Below are 12,617 nucleotides of genomic sequence, written 5' to 3' on the forward strand. Positions count from 1 at the left end.
CTCACTTTCAAACAAACTAATGCAAGAAGTTTATATTAGTATTGCCCATTTCAAGTATTAAAACTCGTAGTTGGATTCCAAAAAATAACTTTACTTAAATATTATGAGACTTGAAAGGAAAAAAAAAAAATCAGTTATGGATTCTCTGTATTTGTTTCCTAGGTTTTGAATCTTTAAGAAGATATAACATTTTTTCTGGTTTTCTTTACTAATAGTGAACTGGTAGAAGCTTGATTTTTTTAAAGCAAAGCTGACATTGCGATTTATTATAGTATGATTTCAGAAGATGAGGAGACTTAGGAAAAAAAACATTTAAGAGCAGGCAATACATTAAAGTCACTATTGTTCTCAAAATAACTTTCTGATCTCAGATCCCAATACAGGAATTGCAGAGGACAAAATGCAATATAATGTAAAATTTGGCATTGTCATTCTGTTTTGGAAGAAAAACCATCCTTTTATCCCAGTCAAGTTCCCTAGAAGCCAGTTACGCACTAATTTGGGATTATATTTTCCCTTCCCACCCCACCATGGATGATGCTGTTAAATTACACTCAAAGTCACATTAGTTGCCCAATAGTCATAACTTGGAGAAACACAACTGAAATATATAGGGACCACAGCAGTGAATCTAAAGGCAGACTTCCAATGGAAAATGTTGGACTCTGCACATGAAATGTGGAGCACCTTCTTGCACCACTGGCTTGTAACGACTGCAATAGCTGACCCTGTGGATGTACATGCAGGATCCAGCTTGAATCCGAGTTTGAAATTCTCTGTAGTTTGGGGTGCTTGAATTTGGAGTTTGTCGGTTCAGTCCCACTGTCATTTGAGGTTTTTGTGGTGGGTTTTTTTTTTTTTAATTTTAGAGTGAGTAAGTCTGGATTGCTATTTGTATTCTTGGATAATGCTCCATGTCTTCTGTGTAAGTTATAGATACTCAATAACCCCACACCATAGTACGTTTTTTTCCAAATACACTCTCATCTTAACTGGGTTTGATCTTTGAGATGGAAAGATCATCTATTCTACTTGCAGCCTTGGTTTTCTAATTCCCACTGAAGCCTTTAACAAACTCTGCTATTGTATAGAGCTGGTAAAATCATCTTTCTTCTTTCTGTCTAGTCCTGGCCAAATTTAAAAAAACACTTTTATAGTTTCAAGTCAGAATGAAGCAAAAAAAAGGTGCGTTTCAAAGTCATTGTTCAACGGAGAAAGACCAGTTCCCAAGTCCTTTCCAAATCAGAAGTGGACAGTTCCTCTGTCATTTCCAAGCCGGAAAGAGGCCATTTTATGAGCCAGAAAGCATCCATTTTCTGCGTCAGTCCTGAGCCAGAGAGGCTAGTGTCTGAGTCAGTTCCAGGGGGGGAATGCTGGCACTTTTCCAAGCTTGGGAGTGTTGCTATCACAGCAATTGTTTGGTGATGCCATCCCAATAAAGCTTCATTATAGTGTTCCTTTTTCTATAAACTTCAGTGCCCTCCAGTGTCCCCAGCAATCACTTATCTAATATTAGGATATTAAAAAATATGGAAAGATTTTAAAGAGACTTATTAAAATGCAATTAGCAGCATGTACGACTTAAGCAGTGAGATTATTTAAAAAAACGACTTGATTGTGTGGAATGCCACGCACCTTACAGAGATAATAAAGCTGCCAATCAAGTCCATTTTCAAATTAGGAAATTTTCATTCTTTTTTTACAGCCCCCTAAGTGAATATTAAAACTGATTATTAACCTCGGAGTGTAGCAGCGGCCCCTAAGCCTGCAAGCTCTAAAAGGGAGGTTTCATAACTGTTGGTAGCCTGGGCTTCATTCCCCATTCGGACTGAGATCTCTGTGCTTATTTAAAGGGACAGTGCTCACCCTTTGAATAAGGAAATCTGAAAAGCCTGGATGGGTCCCTTGTTTAGAAAGGGGCAAAGCTCCAGATCTTGACATTGCAACTTGGGAGGCCAAACCAAACTGCCTGTAATAACCCTGCCTCGATATTCCACAGCCGAGTTTTGCCATCAATAAACTGCAGGTAAGACTGCCCCCTCATGTCCAATCTGTGAATCGCACCAAATCTTTAAACTCCCTAGAACATAACCTTTGTTTTGTCCAAGTAAAAATGTGTAGATTAAATGAATGTTTATGTGGGAACACATACCTTTGTCATACTCAGGTTGCTGTGCATAGATTCTCAGTGTATGTTATTATTCTCAGTTTATGTTATTACTTACCTTGCTAAATGCAAAACCATGTCATTTACGTTGTCTTCTTTGTATTTATTTTTTGTCCTACTGAAAATCAAGTGTGACACTTCTTGCTATTTGACTTTGCTGGAATTCTTATTTCATCTATAAAAAGGATCTTTCTCTGAGAAATTAAGTCACATTACCCTGACAGGCTACTCCTTTTGCAGCTCTTTACTCTGCTGTCAAAGTGGATTTATTGATGCTTCCTGGATTTCTCTCCTCAAGCTTGCAAACTGGAAATGATGAATTCTCTGGAAGGTAGCAAGCTGATTCTTGACTTGAATGCTTTATTTTGGGATAAATGCAAAGATTCAAAGGGAGTTCCTTAGGAGGGAGTAGTCACTGATTCTGACTCCAAAGCAAGAGTATATTTTTGCATGTGCTTAACTTTAAGTATATGCTTAAATTTACCTTTGTTGATCTCTTTTGGACCATGCACAGGCCTGAAGGCATGTACTTAGGCACTTTACCATATTGGTGCCAGGCTGCTTTGCAGGAATGGGAGTCCAGACAACATCTAAACAAGAAGAATGTCACTGAGTTTTGAAGCATCTAGGACAGAAGTTATTTTGCTAGCACATGTATCTTATGACTATAGCTCCCTCTGGAATCTAGCTATGGCACCTGGATCTACTTATGATTCGCATGGAAGCTATCTACACATCTTTTCAAAGTAAATAATCTGCCTGGGTTGGATAATGGGGGTTAGGAGGATGACAAATTGGGTTAATAAAATGTCAGCAAGAGCCAGGTTTTAAGTCTGGAATGAGTCACAAGTGAAGCAAGTTTAGCAGCCAGGGTTCACCCTTGATCTTGAGTTGGTATTTGTCTACATCACTGAAAAACCACAAATGATCCAGTATAATTCAGCATAACTGACAATCCAGCGTTGGCAGTATTGTTGAGGTGGAGGAGGGGGGAAAATGTTACTGCCTCTTTAGAGTCATGCCACAGTTAATGAGAAGCGCTGAAGAAACAGTAGCCACAGATATAGCATTAGACTTCCCAGGTCTCTGGGCTGAAAAGAAGTACCTCCAGCACACTGAATGTTTTGTGCTGCTACTGAAGTTGGCAACATGCCTCTCTTCTACTCCCCAGACTGAAGCAAGTATTTTCATGGCTTACCCATTAAGCTGGTCTGGGTGGGGAATGTACGGAGTAGTTTAGTATGCTCATCAGGATGAACTGAATATTGGTGATATTTTAGAGGAGTCTGAAGGCTAGAAGGGAAAGAAGACATGCAGTCAGTCAGTATTGAGGTGCACCAGTGAAGACATATGGAGACTTGGGGAGGTGTACTGCAGGTGGATTAGTAGAATTGCATATAAGAATTCTGAAAATAACTGTTGGTTGTTGGGGTTTTTTTGTTGGTTTTGGGTTTTTTTCATTTCCATAAACAACTATTCACTGCTAAGCAAAGTTTACGATGATTGGAGCCACACTGGCAATGACAAAGAGAATTAAGGAGATGTAACGGACATATTATCTTTGGGTTCATGAGATACTAAGTGTATGGTAATGCCAGCACAGTAAATAACTCAGTTATTAACATATTCTAAAATTAGATCAAGCAAAACCAATATTCACAAATACTGAGACAATTCCTGGAAGAGAAGAGAGATTACTGAAAGATTTGAGTAAGTGCTATGAATGGGTGATTGCCAGGCTGGAAAGCAAGCTTCTGAAAGCATGAAGACTTTGTCCCAGAAGCTGCCTTGCATTCCTTGATTAGGATCACCTTCAAGAAAAGCCTTACCATGGGTGCTGGCAGAGTCAGACATGAAAAGAGCAAGCTCTACCTAACGCCAAATCTTCCAGCTGCAGCTTTGACAGTAGGAATTGCCCTGCAAGTCTGTACTGCAGAAACTCAGAGCACAGAGTTACACAAATGGTAAAGCAGCAGGAAGTCTGAAATACAGCAACTCAAATACATTAGACTAACCGACTGAAAAAATAACCTTGCATTATTTGTAGCAGCTTATTGAGCAAGGTAAGTTTTGATCCAAATATTCCTGAACATGGAAGAAGTGAATAACTAGATGACACAGAGTTTGCTTCTATGTTCTTCTCCACTCCTAAAAATAGACATGGCAAATATGAAATAGAAATCTGGATTTTTCTTTATTGTTGGAAAAGGGAAGAGGGAAGAATATCTAAAGCACCTCTTCACTAGAAAAGAGCAGTTTCAAAACCTGGGATCTTGCTACTCCCTCTGGACTTTCCTAACCCAACCTCTTGTGTTACAGAATCCCTAACTCCTCCAGACTCCCCTAGCTGCATCTCAGCAGTCCCCTCCAGGTGTCAGCCTTGCACTTCACATGAGATTTTCTTCCCTCAGCCGCATCTGGAGTAAAGTGCCGGGTTCAGTGGAGATTCCTGACAAGAGATCATCAGAGATCTTAAAATATTAAATGCATTCCCTAATTTCATTTCAGGAAAAATGCTGAAATTTCACAGCCCCACCAGGCCTCCCTCAAAATTGTAAAACCAATGCCGTTGTGTAAGGGAGGGGATCTAAATGGGCCCATTAGCTTTCTACAGTATCTGCCAAGAGAACTGTGAACATCTGCCAGCCCAGAAACAGTTCAGGAGCCAGGACTTTCACTTAAGTTTTCTTTTTTTAGGATGTAATTGACATGACTGTCCTTTCTTTGGCCTTAATTCTTAACTACTTCCCAAGATACTAAAAGCTTCTGCTCTCCTCTGCACTTTTGCACATAAATCAGAACTACACTGAGATTTTCTCAATTGGATCTCATCGTGGTAGAGCTACTGGAAGCTAGAATGAAGGCAAGCACATGCAGGCCCACCACATCATCTAACCCTGCTCTGATTTCAAGGTTAAGATTGTTGGCAGTGCTGTTGTTTGGTTTAGGACTAGCACTGTGGGAAAGACAGCAAACAGAGATAAACGGGCATTGTCAGACACACTGTAGCTATAGGATTGGACAGATAGCCTGGATGTCAGAAGTAAGATTCCCCTTAGGATGTTGCTGTAGTTTATGATATTGCTCAGAATTGCTACAAATCTTTAGGCATGTCAAATTTCGGAGGTTTTCTTAAAAGTACATGCATGAGCAATAATGCATGAAATTGTGAAAAAAGTTAAATCCTTTGACAGAGCGGGAAGGGAGTTGCGTCAAGACTGAGATTATGTGGTGTGCGTGGGGGAAGTTTGCAAAAATACAATGTTTGGTTCAGACTTAACTGTCTTTCAATTCCATGAGTAGAAATTAGAGTCTCAGCAGAGTCTGTTGACCTAGTAGGTTTTGAGATGACATCCATGGATGAGAAACTGGGCTGAGTTCAGGTGTTTAATTCTTATAGTGTAGGCCACTGAAGAGCTATTGGGTAACAATTTTCAGTAACTGCTGAGCAGAGAAGGCTTCAAATATAGGCTATTGATGAGTCCAAAGGTCTGTATCCCGTTAACTGTCATAAGACAACCACCAAACATGATAACGAATGCAGTTTTCCACATGGTCTTTCAAAAAGTCTTGAGTGTTTCAAGATTTTTATAGCTGTTGGGACAAAGTCTGTCATGAAAGCACAATTCTGCATGTCAGGTGTCACTAGTTTTTTCACCATGGACTTTCAGAATGACCTTGGGGAACCTGACTTACCCTAATACCTCAGTTTTCCAAACGGTCGCCTACAACATTAACTGGCCAGAGTTAGATTAATTGCATTATAAATATAAGGGGACTAAAAAGACATGAAAAAATTCAGAAAGAGAAAGATAGAAGTCTATCACCTCTGGCAGTTTCAACTGCACAAAAAGTCCATTTGGTCACATCTGGTTGATCAGTAGCTCTCGCCACTCTCATCAAGAATTACTTTCTGTTCTCTGAGCGTTAGTTCTCCTCTCTCCGTGGCTGTCAACTATTTCTCATGTAAAGGTCTTGCTCCTCTTTCAAAATTACCTGTATTAAGGCAAATTATATGTTCTCTTCCTTTCCTTGTAGAAAGTCATTTACATGAAGAATCACAGAACTGAGATTATAGATACTGGGGGAGGGAATGCAGAAATATAGCTAAGAGTGGAAATTTGGGTGGGCCTCAATTTATGGTGGACAGCCAAAGAACAAATGTCTGATGTCATAGTAAATCATTTATATTGCAAATGATTTAAAATAATGAAAACCCATATGCATTAAATTTTGCCCTGTACATCCATTTGACATATTTTAAGTAGACAAAAGATAGATTTTACATAAATCTTCAGTAAATGTACTTCGAAAAAATATCACCAGGCAGTAAAACCTAACCATTTTGAAAACAGTCTTTGTCTTATACTTGAGCTCCTGCTTCAGTGTGCATTGTTCAAAAACAGCAAAAAACCCACCCCAGACTGTCTGCCCACTCCTGGAAAGAAAAGAAAAAAAACAAAGATGGAAAACTAGACAAAACAGCTTTTGAACAGATCCTGCCAAAGTTATCCTTCACGCTGTCCCAGGTCTTACAGGGATAGTTGCTACATCTTACCCTTGCCACCTGTGGCTTTGCCTTTGAAGGAGTCTATTCCCAACCTCCAGTGTAAATACTAATGTTTGTGTTCAATATTTAGGATCTGTCACACACGGACACTTGCAATTTTATAGACTTGAAGCTAGCTCTCTAGCACAGTTCCCAGTCTGTGGATTTTGTCCTTTGGTTTATGACAGTCTGTGCTGATGGAAGTCCATGCTCTTCTACGCTGGGAGTTACTACATGATCTAGCAAAAAAAGTCTCTGAATCCCAGCTCCAGTACACTGTAAGAGGCAACAAATTCCTTTTGAAGATGCCTGGCACATCTTCACCAGGAACTTAGCTCTGGGAACTGACTAGATACCTCTGAGAATCACAGGCAGAAATTCTTCCCAGGCTCTGCTGTGGATGGTCCAGAAAGGCAAGGGAGGTGACTGGCAGATGGTTTGATGTGACTCTGCCAAACAAAACAGAATGAAGATAATTTTGCATTCTCTGCGTACAAGATGCAAACATTTGACAGTTCCCACAGGTACCAATCAAACAAGAGGGTGGAGATGTCAGATACTACGCACTGTTGTGCTTTGAACCCGGGTTCACAGCTCAGAAACAAAGGTAGTAGACAGCACCCAACTGCCAGCAGTAGCTGTGGAGCTTAGAGGGGCCTTTTGTCACCGTTGTTATGTTTCCAATTACTACAAAACATTTTTAGTTTCTAACAGAGCTCCCACCCAGGCTGATCCTTTTGTATGATGGGGCTGGGTTTGTTGAGTAGCAGCCAGGAGACCACCACACCTGGATGGCTGACCCCAGCTGTTTCAAAGACATGCAATCTAATCAGCCTCACTCTCAGATAAGTTAATTGCCTATTCTGATTGTTTTTGTCCGACTAACACTCAACATCTGTCTGGTGGTAAAACAAGTAGCGGCAGCGACTCTTTGTAGTGTGTCAGTTAGGGAAATATGGACAAAGGTTTTTTCAAAACAGCTACTAGGGCTGAAAGCACCTAGACTAATGGGCACTGAGTCCTTCTGGGTCTTTACAAGAGCCAAGCATGTAAAAAACCTGACTTCAATTGTGTTTGCTGAGAGATTAAAAAACGCATCACCTGTTCATAAGGACATGAACCAAAAAGAACATGGAAACTTTGCCCCTTTAAGAAACAGGACTAAACCATCTCAGGTGGATTAAAAATGAGGTAATTGAAATTATGGCTTTATAGGATCATGGGAAAATTGCTTGAAATATTTCAGGCACTATAATGAAGTTTTAGATGCTGTTTCAGCTAAGGGGATTAGGAGGAGTATTATTGTGAGAACCATGGACTAAGTGATTGTTCCAGGTATTTTACATGGGTGGTAGCCACTTATTTTGTTTAAGGGAAGCTTTTCTCTAGCAGTTGTTTCTAGACTGCTAGGTATCAGTAAATTTTTATGTTAGTAACTTGCTTGTGTATGGAAAGCTGTATTTATGGTAGATATTTCTGGGAAGGGGAAAGAAGTAATTATTGTAAATGTCCCTGTGATTGTGGTGAAAGCCCCTTCAAAGAAAAAAGGGAAAAAAGTAAGCATTGTAAAACACTACTTTTATTGTGCGTGAATGGATTTTCGATTGTAGCTAGGAAAAAAAAAATACTACTGGTATTGTTCTTCCAGGGAACAGTGCCTCCTTTTCTAGGATATAGCATCTGCTTAATTAGAGGCTCAGATGGCTTTAAAATACAAAGAGAAATGAATAAACTGAAAGGTGTTCTGGTCCTTCAGGCAACTGCATTTGAGGTGGGCTTTATTTAGTGCATGTGGTAGAGAAGATTGTGCTTAGGTATGAAACAGTAGGGTAAGGCTGATCAAAAGGATGCAGACTACTTAAGGGCACAGTCCTAGGGATACAGTGATAATGTGGTGGGGTTTTTGGTTTTTTTTTTTCCTTGCTAAATGTATTTAGAATGAGAACCAACACAGAGAATCTAATGTTTCTATTTGGTCAGACTTTTCTGCAGAGAATGCTTGTTTCATGTCCAGAGAAGGGAAACTGTGTTCATCTTCCTTACTCTCAGAATAAAGCAGGAGAAACTTGGTGTTGAAAAAAGAGACTTCCCCTGAGTAAGGGTGAGAGGTAGGATTTATTAATTATTGGCAAAATCAGGCCAGATTCTGACTATACTGACATGCCAACATTCATTAAATCCTCCTGCTTTTTACTGCTCTATGATTAGAAATAGGCCAAAGCACTCCATGTTTTTGAGTACCCACAGTTGTGTGGTGGTTTTTTTTTATCATGAGGTTATATTTAGATGCCCATTGATGTTGTTTTTCATCCCGAGTGCTTTTGGGAGGGTGAACAGCTGATCATTACACTGAGTTTGCTTGTACCCATGAGCACACTTAACCTAGAGCAGCAAATAGTTATTGTATTGCATTTTGTTTTGTGCCTGTGGGCACACTTAAGTCAATATACATGATGGCTAGTACCACGGTATTGCATTTGTCTACACCCATGGGCACTCCGAATTGCCAGTGTGAGGGAATTGGTGAATTAACTAGCTGTATGCCCACTGGTGCAGTTACTTCAAGAGCAATACTACTGTTAATTGCTTAACTTAAATTTAATCATAGTGCAAAATAACAGAAGGAAAGCGCTGCAAGAGTCCCAGTTCTTACAGAAAATGGATAGTAACATTTGTTCAGTTCTAAGCTTGTTTGTTGCCAAAACTGAGGAACAAGCTCTTGGGGCAGAAGTCTCTGTTGTGAATAATTGCCCTTCTTTCCCTGTCTGTTTTATAGCCAGCAAGCTGCATCAAGCTCATTGCTCTCTCGAAGCTTTTACCTGCATGAAATCTAGTGCAGGGTTGATGCTTACTCTGCTCATTAGTGAAATTACCACCAGATGCTTTGTTAGATAGAGGTCACTGTCTGAATGCTGTAACAACCTCTTCAAATAGCGCGATTGCTGAACTACAGCTTTGACTCGAAATGGTGCAGTAGGTAATGTTGACACACTGCAATTGCTGCTCAGTCCTCGCAGCATGTTCAAACAACACTGACTACCTCAGTGCTGACTTGGCAACACCAGAACTGGATTTGGAACGTGTATTGTGGATGACTAGAAAATGTAGGGATTTCAGGAGAACGCCTACATGGAGCATTAGCTTATCTTGTTAGCCTGTGTCTAGTCAGGTCCTCTCAGAACTCTGTTGAAAAATGGTAATTAAATGATAGGGCTGAGTCTAAAGTTACATGGGCATAGATGAGCTAGGTTTCAGTGGTGCTGGGAGCCAATTTTTGCAACTGAAGAAATCTTAAGTGGGAGTGTTAAATACTGGAAGACATTAATGCAAGGGACTGGATTAGTCTTTCCTAGCAGTAGGGTGATCTTTCCTTACTAATAAGACTTATTTGTACTTCTTTTTAGGAGACTGGTGCAAGGAAGGTCAAACTAGACGGGCACTAGGAATATGCCCCACATGTGGACTGAATGAGTGTCACAAAGGAACAGATGAGGAGAAAGGAGTGGGAAGAAGGTAGTAGAATTCTTTTCCTTATAATAGTGTGGTACAGTCCATTGGTTAAGTCACAGAGCTGAGCTGGTTAGAGAAAGCTCTGCAGAGCACTTCTTTTCTCTATGATGATGGCAGGCAGGACTTTACAGCTCTGCTAATGACAACCCTGTGTGGCTTCCTGTTCATATACATCTTGTAATGAAAACTGATTGTGTTACAGATGTCTCTGGTGTGACTTGCAACTGCTGTGACTGTGATTGATGGACTAGATATGCTTATTATTAAAGTATCAGAATAAAATAACTTGGAGATGCAGAATAGCAATTATCCAGATATAAAATGATTGATTAAAACTGTAGAACAGTTACTAATTTATAGCTTTATAGTACTATCACTGCAAAGTAAAAAAACCTGGAGTGTTTCTCTAGAGGGTTATGCTACTGAAAGCAGATGATTAACCTTATAAAAGGAACCAGACCAGGTGGAAAATACCATGTTCCTGCCACCGTTGATTTTCCTCCTCTGCATGCAAAAGAACTAAGCAGACCTGCGTAATCTACATGAGCAGAGAAGGCTTGGCATGGTAGCCTAGCTAGCAGTACTTCCTGTGACTGCAGCTTAGAAAAACATATGCTGATGGGGTCCTCTGCACATCTTTTTTTTTTTTTTTTTAAGTCAGAAAAGTGGCAGCAAGAACATGTGTGTCCCCTAGCCATAATGGCTTTGGAGTTCAGAAGTTTATAATACTGCATAATGAGATATAACCATTAAGTCTTTCTATTAAGTAAGGGGAGACTGGGTCTAGAGAGGATTAAGCCATGTTACAGCAAACACTTACTAGGTATTAAAGGACAGGGCTAGAACTACTAGCTTTTTTAACTTCTAGCAATCCTACAAAATTATTTTATACAAGGTCAGAGCAGGGCAGTGAATGGAGGAGAGAGGTAAAAAAAAACCCCTAAACATCTGGAAGAATTAATGAAGACATGAGTTCTGAGTGATGAACCAGTTGTTGGGGAAGGGGGGGAGGGTGTCAGACTAAGACATTAAATATGATATACAGAACAGAGCTGCCATGAAACTGTCTGCATTAGTCAGCCTGGTTCATCTAGTTCTTCACAAGATCCCCAAGGAATGCCTGCAGGAGATCTACAGACAGAGGCATGTTGGATCAACCCTTCCTACGAAGTGCAGAATGATGCTATTCAAGTGGCAACATGCCTCAGCTGGTATTGCTTGTTCACGTCTTTTGGCAAGAGGGTTTGCCTCCTACGCTACTGTTGCAGATAACCTTAAATGCAGGCACTTGAGGCTGGTGCTCAGATACTGCAGCGATTGCCATGCTCGGCATTTCTAACATTACTGTGTTCTGTGAAAAAAGGATCTTAAAAGTGCATACGGTGTCTCCTCCTGCCCAACTGAAAAGAGTTCTCGGTACCCACAGGATCATTCACGACAGGTGTTTCCCGAGTGATGGAGAGCCCATAAACTGCATCGTTCATTAGGACTTGTTAGAGTGTGGGGGTTTTGGTGGTTGGCTTCTTTTTAACCTTAAGTCTTTTTTTGGCTACAAATTAAGTGTACTCGTTCTTGTCTTTCTGGTAGCGGAGATGGGAGAGAGAGAGGGAGGGAGGGATCGCCGCCCTTTGATAAGACTTTTTTTGCACACCGGGAAGTCTCCGTTTTCCGCACGCTCCTCTTTCTCCGCACATCCCTCACCAGACCTTTCCCCGGGGAACCGTCCCGGGAGGCGCTGGGCTCCGACGGGGGCGGGGCGGAGACAGCGGCACAAAGCCCGGCGACCCCTCTCCCGCCACGGCGGGACCTGACCGACCTCCGTCCGTCACCCACGCGGGCTGTGGGGTCCCCTTACAAACTACCGCGTTTACCTTGAGCGACGGCCGCTACCGGGAAAGCGGGTCCTTACACCGCCTGCGGCTTTGCGCGCCGCCGTTCCCAACGCCGGGCTGGCGCTGCCGCCACCCGCCTCAGTCGGGGCCGGCCCGGGCCGCAGTGCGGCTTTGGGGCTCCGCCGTTATCGCCGTCATTTACCGGGAACTGCCGCCCCCCACCCCCGGCCCGGGGTTACGGGGGAGCTCGAATGGGACCGGATGGGACGTCCGTGTCCGTGTCCGTGTCCGTGTCCGTGTCCGGGGGGGGGGGGGGAAATCCCGCCCCCCTCCCCAGGGGAGGCGCCCGCCCGCCCAGAGCACCGGAGCCGCCCCGCCACCGCCCCTTCCCAGCAGCTCCCGCGCTCGCAGCGCGCTTCGCGCAGCCGCGGGCGGGGCCGCACCACCGGCCCTGCCGCTGGTGGGGGGGGAGCGGGACAAGGAGCGGTGCCTTCGCCGGCTGCTGCCGCCGCCGCCGCCCCCAGCCTGGGAGTACAGACTGCGGCTTCGCTGGGCGTGT

The 12,617-nt window shown here is 42.3% G+C and overlaps 1 long non-coding RNA gene across 3 annotated transcripts; it reads right to left on the reverse strand.

Moving 5' to 3' along the window:
- Positions 1–234: 234 nt before the first annotated feature.
- On the reverse strand, positions 235–12,349 carry LOC115342611. 3 transcript variants are annotated; one of them, XR_003923835.1, is made up of 3 exons: positions 12,098–12,349; positions 2,652–7,165; positions 235–1,506 (listed from the first exon to the last, which is right to left on the reverse strand). It is a non-coding gene; the product is annotated as an uncharacterized LOC115342611 (long non-coding RNA). The 3 variants fall into 3 exon arrangements; XR_003923837.1 differs by lacking the exon at positions 235–1,506 and having other exon boundaries at positions 1,515–3,460; positions 5,995–7,165; XR_003923834.1 differs by lacking the exon at positions 235–1,506 and having other exon boundaries at positions 1,515–2,757; positions 3,366–7,165.
- Between the last annotated feature and the right edge of the window lie 268 nt (positions 12,350–12,617).

Source organism: Aquila chrysaetos, chromosome 6 (assembly GCF_900496995.4).
Source record: "Aquila chrysaetos chrysaetos chromosome 6, bAquChr1.4, whole genome shotgun sequence".
NCBI lineage: Eukaryota > Metazoa > Chordata > Aves > Accipitriformes > Accipitridae > Aquila > Aquila chrysaetos.